The following is an 8,546-nucleotide window of genomic DNA, read 5'->3' as shown; positions in this document are numbered from 1 at the left end:
TGAGCAATCAAAGATAGTGCTCCTTTCTCTCTGCTTCGTGGTTTCCTCCTCCTTTGAACCAGGTATGGGCTGCTCTTCACCTTATGCTGCCTTCTCTCCCCACTCTGTCCTCCTCTTTACACTGCCCATTCCCATCACTTCTTTTGCCAGTTTCTCCCCATAATCTAATATTACAGCAGGGAAACAGATATACACTATGATACATAAAATAGAAAAACAGGGGACTTCCCTGATGGTCCAGTGGTTAAGAATCCGCCTAGTGATGCCAGAGACTTGGCTTTGATCCCTGCCTGGGGAACAAAGATCCTACATGACGTGGGCAATTAAGCCCGAGAGCCACAACTAGAGTCTTATCTGCAAGGATCCCATATGAGCAAAGACCCTGCATGCCACGATGAAGACCTGACACAGCCAAAAATAGGTAAATCTTTTTAAAATAAATAAATAAAATAGAAAAATAAGGAGCTACTGTATAGCACAGGGAACTATATTCAGTATCTTGTAATGACCTATAATGGAAAAGAATCTGAGAAAGAAAATACACACACACACACAAATGAATCACTTTGCTGTGCACTTGAGACTGGGCTTCCCTGGTAACTCAGCTGGTAAAGAATCTGCCTGCAAAAAAAAAAGAATCTACCTGCAATGCAGGAGACCCCGTTTCAATTCCTGGGTCCAGAAGATCCCCTGGAGAAGGGATAGGCTACCCACTCTGGTATTCTTGAGCTTCCCTGGTGGCTCAGATGGTAAAGAATCTGCCTGCAATGCAGAAGACCTGGGTTTGATCCCTGGGTTGGAAAGATCCCTGGAGGAGGGCACGGCAGCCCACTTCAGTATTCTTGCCTAGAGAATCCTCATAGGCAGAGGAGACTGGTGAGCTACGTCTGTGGCATCGCCAAGAACTTGAAACTAATACAACATAGCAAATTACCTATATTTCATAAAAACAACAACAACAATAACAACAACAACACTGCAGGGAAAGCTTGACCCTGCGTTCACATCCATCAGTTAGAGTTCTTTCTCCCCATGCTTCCCACAGCATGTCTGCCAAGCCTGCAGCCACATCAGATGTCACATACTTCCCCACAAAGCATTGTCATCCTCAGTCCTCAAGGCTCTCGAAGATGATAGCTAAACAGTTCCCTTTTAATGCCCACATTCTTGCCAAGAAGAAGGATAGATGCAACAACCTCTATGAATGGTGTTCGAACCGCACATTCTTGCTTCTTCCAGGCCCTCTGGCCAAGGTCTCAGGAAACTCTGCTCCCTCGGGAGTTTCCAGGAAGCTGCATGGCCCTCAGGTGGGGACAGGAGAAAATATTGAGAAACTGGACTGGAGATGTTGTCCTACAAAGTTATGTGTCAATCATATATTTGCAAAACAAGTTTTGACCAAATGCCTACTATCCTAAAGGGAGGCTGCAGCAAACATCTAACAAGGTAATGGATTCTTTTTTTGGCCATTCCACGTAGCATGCAGGATCATAGTTCCCCAACCAGAGACTGAACCTTTGCCCCCTGCAGTGGAAGCTTGGGGTCTTAACCGTTGGACCACCATGGAAGTCCCAGTGATGAATTATTTTAGTATTAAAAAAAAAAAAGAAAGCAACCTTCCCTGAAAAAAATACCCTCCAAGACCTTACACTTAATACTCTGGCATGTACTAGGTGCTCAATAAATGTTTAAGTGAATGAATGAAAAACTGTTCGGATGGAGCATTTCTTCAGGCTGTAGATACGCTCTCTGTTTCCATCTACTGTTGCCCAAACAAAGCAAAGAGGGAAGAAGGAAAGGAACATTTTGCAGCCTAGCATAGCCATTTATTGGCTTCCCAGGTGGTGCTAGTGGTAGAAAACCCACCTGGATCCCTGGGTCGGGAAGATCCCCTAGAGGAGGACACAGAAACCCACTTCCGTGTTCTTGCCTGGAGAATCCCATGGGCAGAGGAGCCTGGCAGGCTGCAGTCCATAGGGATGTGCAGAGTCTGACACGACTGAAGCAACTTAGCCCACACACACATAGACATTTATTTGGTCTAAGTAGCATTTTTAAAGTTTCTTTAAAGTTTCTCAAAATCACCAACTCCAAATGACTGTTGATTACCTAATAATTATTTAATATAGAACAAAGTATACGGTAACACCCACTGGTTTTATGTAGAAATTCCGTGCACATAGCAAGAATTCAGTAAAGGTGTGAAAAAAAGTGAAAAAAATGAATGCTTTGAAATGAAATCCATTGCAGCATAGGTCTGTACTATTAAAAGCATGCAGAGTAAATGGAAGAAGGTCAATAGGATTTGAGTCAATAACAGAGGAGAGAGAACCTAGGTTGGCACTAAAAAATAAACAGTATTTTACGATGAGGATCTGGATATGATAGTAATTGCTCACATCCAGGTAATATATGTACACAGTAAAAAAAAAAAAAAACAGGGCAGTAAAATGCTTATGATGATAGGAAGCCCTGCTGCTCATCCCCTTTCCGCCCTTCATCACAATTTGAGAAGCAGCCAGTTCTGTTTAACTTGATTACATTTTTTCTAAATTATATGCAATTGTTGGAATTCCAGCTGAGCTATTTAAAATCCTAAAAGATGATGCTGTTAAGGCGATTTACTCACTATACCAGCAAATTTGGAAAACTCAGCAGTGGCCACAGGACTGGAAAAGGTCAGTTTTCATTTCAATCCCAAAGAAGGGCAATGCCAAAGAATGTTCAAATTACTGTACAATTGCACTCATTTCACATGCTAGCAAGATTATGGTCAAATTCCTTCAAGCTAGGTTTCAACAGTATGTGAACCAAGAACTTCCAGATGTACAATCTGGGTTTAGAAAAGGCAGAAGAACCAGAGATCAAATTGCCAACATGTGCTGGATCACAGAAAAAGCAAAAGAATTCCAAAAAATTTTACTTTTACTTCATTTACTATGCTATAGCCCTTGACTGTGTGGATAATGACAAACTGAGGAAAATTCTTTTTTTTTTTCAATGTAAATGTTTTAGTAGCAACTGCATTTGTACCATACACTCAGCCATTGAGACTGTATGTGATAAAGCAACCAGGTATGGCTCTATATCAACCCTCCATAAGTACAGATTTCACTCTGGGCAGTAACACCAACTTTGGTGGTTTTTCTGGGTTTTTTTTTTTTTTTTTTTTACTGTGCTAGGTCTTCGCTGCTTTGCACATGCTTTCTCCAGTTGCAGCGAGTGGGGGCTACCCGCTAGTTGCAGTGCGAGGACTTCTCATTGTGCTGACTCCTGTTGTTGTGGAGCACGGCTTTAGGCACACAGGCTTCAGTAGTTCCGGTTTAGAGCACAGGCTCAGTGGTTGTGGAGCACAAGCTAAGTTCCGCTGCAGTGGAAAATTCTTAAAGAGATGGGAATACCAGACCACCTTACCAGTCTCCTGAGAAACCTGTATGCAGGTCAAGAAGCAACAGTTAGAACCAGACATGGAACAACAGGTTCACAGTTGGGAAAGGAGTACGTCAAGGCTGATTTGTCACCCTGCTTATTTAACTTATATGCAGAATACATCATGTGAAAAGCCAAACTGGAAGACTCACAAGCTGGAATCAAGATTGCCGGGAGAAATATCAGCAACCTCAGATATGCAGATGATACCACTCTAACGGCAGAAAGTGAAGAGAGACTAAAGAATCTCTTGATAAGAGTTAAAGAGGAGAGTAAAACAACTGGCTTAAAACTTTACATTGAAAAAAGTAAGATCATGGCATCCAGATCCATCATTTCATGCCAAATAGGTGGGGGAAAAGTAGAATATTTTCTTTTCTTGGGCTCCAAAATCACTGCAGATGGTGGCTGCAGACATGAAATTAAAAGACACTTGTTCTTTGGAAGAAAAGCAATGACAAACCTAGACAGCATATTATAAAGCAGGCATTCCTTTACCAACAAAGGTCCATATAGTCAAAGCTATGGTTTTTCCAGTAGTCATGTACGGATGTGAGAATTATAAAGAAGGCTGAGTGCCAAAGAACTGTTGTAGTGAGTGGGGGTGGAGAAGGCGATGGCACCCCACTCCAGTACTCTTGCCTGGAAAATCCCATGGACGGAGGAGCCTGGTAGGCTGCAGTCCATGGGGTCGCGAAGAGTCAGACACGACTGAGTGACTTCACTTTCACTTTTCACTTTCATGCATTGGAGAAGGAAATGGCAACCCACTGCAGTGTTCTTGCCTGGAGAATCCCAGGGACGGGGGAGCCTGGTGGGCTGCGGTCTATGGGGTCGCACAGAGTCGGACACGACTGAAGCGACTTAGCAGCAGCAGCAGTGAACGGGTGTTACTCTTTGTTGCAGTACTCAGACCTCTCACTACAGTTGCTTCTCTTCTTGCAGAGCACAGGCTCTAGGCTTCAGTAGTTATAGTACCCAGGCTCAGTAGTTGTGGCCCACAGGCTTGGTTGCTCCGTGGCATGTGGGATCTCCCAGGACCAGGGATCAAATCCATGTCCCCTGCACTGGCAGGTGGATTCCTATCCACTGTGCCACTGTGGAAGTACCCCACACCATCTTCACTGTCACTCCGGTTCTTAGTGTGTCCCTTAACTGATTTCATGATAAAGCCCAGATTGTTGCAGAAAAACATCCCAAGTCAGATTTTGCAAAAAGGCTCAGTGTAAAATTTGGTCACTATTCAGTTTGGCTACCCACACCAGACATGCTGGGGACCAGCTGCACCCATGTCTCTCACATGGCTGAAAGTGAGTAATAAACCACTCAAGTAGATCAAGCAAACACAAGTGGGGGGTTATTGAGAGGACACAGGGTCTCTCAAGGATCCAAGGTCACACAGAGTTGCCAGACATCATGGAGTCCTAGAACCAAGATTGAGAAAGCCATTAGGAAGCAAGAAAGCCACACTCCCCACCTTCCCAGTCCTGTCCCCTCACCTCCATGAGGTGGCAGAATCAGGACTCATCTCTGTAGTTTTCTTTTCTTCTCTCTCTACATAGCTGCCATCTTTGCTTCTCTAGCACAAGATGAAAAATGGGCAGAAGATGAAAAATGGCCACAAGAGACCAATGTTGAATTCACTGCACATGTGGTCAAAAGTGTGCTAGAATTTTGTACCACCAATCCTAAACTCAGAAATCATTGGCTAGGCTTGGGCGAAATATCTTTCCTTGCTCCAATCAGCTGGGCTCAGTGGCATCAGGGTTCACATGGGAGGCTCTCTACTTAAAAAGTGTGTGGTTGGCAAGACTGTGATGGGGAGGGAGAAAATAGCTGTCATGCCTAGTATAGTAAATGAAAGTCCGTTTTTATTGCTAATAAATATAATTACAGAATTTACATCTGAGGGATATTAAAGATCATCTAGTTTAACTCTCTTATTTCATGGATAAGATTCATGACCCAAGAATGTCCTTTTATATTTATTAATGTTGTTTGGATGTGAGAGTTGGACCTTAAAGAACGCTGAGCACCAAAGAATTGATGCTTTTGAAATGTGGTACTGGAGGAGATTCTTGAGAGTCCCTTGGACTGCAAGGAGATCCAACCAGTCAATCCTAAAAGAAATCAACTCTGAATATTCATTGGAAAGACTGATCCTGAAGCTGAAGCTCCAATCCTCTGGCCACCTGATGAGAAGAGCCGACCTGATGCTGGGAAAGACTGAGGGCAGGAGGAGAAGGGGGCGGCAGAGGATGAGATGGTTGGAGGGCATCATCAACTCAACGGACATGAGTCTGAGCAAACTCTGGGATATAGTGAAGGACAGGGAAGTCTGGCGTGCTGCAGTCCATGGGGTCACAAAGAGTCAGACCCAACGGTTAAGTGACTGAACAGCAGCAACAATGTTATCTGATGCTAACTTGTTTTCATAAGCCTTTATTGTTGGCTAGCTTTCTGAAAGACAAGGTTATTTATTCTCTGGGAGGAGTTCAGAGGGTAGGACCACTGAAGTGACACTACCTGAGTTCAAACTTCAGCTCCACCATTTACTAGCAATGTGACCTTCGGAAGATTAGTTAACCTCTCTGTGCTTCAATTTCCTGCACCATAAAATGTGGTATTAATATGACCTACCTCATATGAGTAATGTGAGTTCTAAATGAGTTAATAAGTGAAAATTATTTTAAATTTTGCCTGACATAGATTGAGGGCCATAAAAGTTTATGAGTCATCAATAGTGTCATCACTTAAATACCCTGAGACAAATGCATTAGTCAGCAAAATCATCTGGAAACTATTAGAACAAGGAGCCATTAGTTAAGTTACGTAAAAGCTAGGAGTATATATTTACTTCTAACAAAGATTATTTTCTAATTTTTTCCAATTTAGAATTCTTCCACACAATACAAGTGCAGAAAAGTAGAAAGAAAATAAAATCACTGATAACTACAACACTCAAAAATAAGCATGGGTACATTGCTGCCTTTTTTTTTTCAAACTATTTCTGTGCATTTTTATTTGCATAGTTGTGATCACACTGTTTATATAATTCAGTACATTGCTCTTAACCACTTAATGTTATAGCATATGCATTTTTCTCATGTCATTAAATATTTTCAAATGCCGGTAGCTATCTTAATGGCTGGGTAATAGTACAGTATGCAGATATATACTGATTTCTTAAAATAGTCCCCTATTTGGAAAACATAGGTTATTTCCAATTTTAAACTCTTTAAAACCCTTAATCCAGATTGCCAAATTACTCTCCAAATGATCTGGCTCAATTTTCTCTCCCATCAGCAAAATGGATGTTTTCCTGTATGCTCAACTGAGATGAGTGTTATCATTTTTAAAATCATTCCTAAGTTGATATATATTAAAAGGCACATCATTCTTCTTTTAAATTATATTTCTTGGACTTCCCTGATGATCCAGTTGTTAAGACTCCATGATTCCACTACAGGAGAAGAGGTTCCATCCCAGGTTGGGGAACTAAGATTCCGCATGCCACACAGGATGGCCAAAAAAAATTTTTTTAATTGAAAAAATAAAATTTAAAGAAATAAATTATATTTCTTGAATATTAACTGATGGTATTAAACATTTTTCTAGGTCAACCATGTATAATTTCTATTGACAACATGTCAATTCACGTCCTTTGCCTATTTACCATTTGAAACCTTACCCTTATGTATTAGTAGGTATTCTGTAGATTGTTAGGCTTTAAATTTCTGCCTTATTTGCTATAATAATTATCTCAATTTATGTGCATTTTTTGATTGAGCTATAGTTGATTTACAATATTGTGTTAATTTCAAACGTACAGCGTAGAGATTCAGTAGTTTTGCAGATTGTATTCCGTTATAGGTTGTTATAATGGATACAATTCCCTGTGATATAGAGTACATCCTTTTGCTCATCTGTTTTCTTTTTTTTTTTTAATTTAAATTTATTCATTTTAACTGGAGGCTAATTACTTTACAATACTGTATTGGTTCTGCCACACATCAGCATGAATCTGCCACAGGCGTACACATGTTCCCCATCCTGATCCCCCCTCCCACCTCCCTCCCCATACCATCCCTCCGGATCATCCCAGTGCACCAGCCCCAAGCATCGTGTATCAAATCTGGACTGGCGATTCGTTTCTTATATGATATTTTACATGTTTCAATGCCATTCCCCCAAATCATCCCACCCTCTCCCTCTCCCACAGAGTCCAAAAGACTGTTCTATACATCAGTGTCTCTTTTGCTATCTCGCATACAGGGTTATCGTTACCATCTTTCTAAATTCCATATATATGCGTTAGTATACTGTATTAGTGTTTTTCTTTCTGGCTTACTTCACTCTGTATAATAGGCTCCAGTTTCATCCACCTCATTAGAACTGATTCAAATATATTCTTTTTAATGGCTGAGTAATATTCCATTTTGTATATGTACCACAGCTTTCTTATCCATTCATCTGCTGATGGACATCTAGGTTGCTTCCATGTCCTGGCTATTATAAACAGTGCTGCAATGAGCATCAGGGCACACATGTCTCTTTCAATTCTGGTTTCTTCAGTGTGTATGCCCAGCAGTGGGATTGCTGGGTCATAAGGCAGTTCTATTTCCAATTTTTTAAGGAATCTCCACACTGTTCTCCATAGTGGCTGTACTAGTTTGCATTCCCACCAACAGTGTAAGGGGGTTCCCTTTTCTCCACACCCTCTCCAGCATTTATTGCTTGTAGACTTTTGGATAGCAGCCATTCTGACTGGCATGAAATGGTACCTCATTGTGGTTTTGATTTGCATTTCTCTGATAATGAGTGATGTTGAGCACCTTTTCATGTGTTTGTTAGCCATCTGTATGTCTTCTTTGGAGAAATGACTGTTTAGTTCTTTGGCCCGTTTTTTGATTGGGTCATTTATTTTTCTGGAATTGAGCTGCAGGAGTTGCTTGTATGTTTTTGGGAAAACTATTACTCCTTGGAAGGAAAGTTATGTCCAACCTAGATAGCATATTCAAAAGCAGAGACATCACTTCACCAACAAAGGTCCGTCTAGTCAAGGCTATGGTTTTTCCTGTGGTCATGTATGGATGTGAGAGTTGGACTGTGAAGAA

The sequence above is a fragment of the Bison bison genome, unplaced genomic scaffold, assembly GCF_000754665.1.
Source record: "Bison bison bison isolate TAMUID 2011002044 unplaced genomic scaffold, Bison_UMD1.0 scf7180017864491, whole genome shotgun sequence".
NCBI lineage: Eukaryota > Metazoa > Chordata > Mammalia > Artiodactyla > Bovidae > Bison > Bison bison.
Note: the sequence above shows the minus strand (reverse complement) of the source record.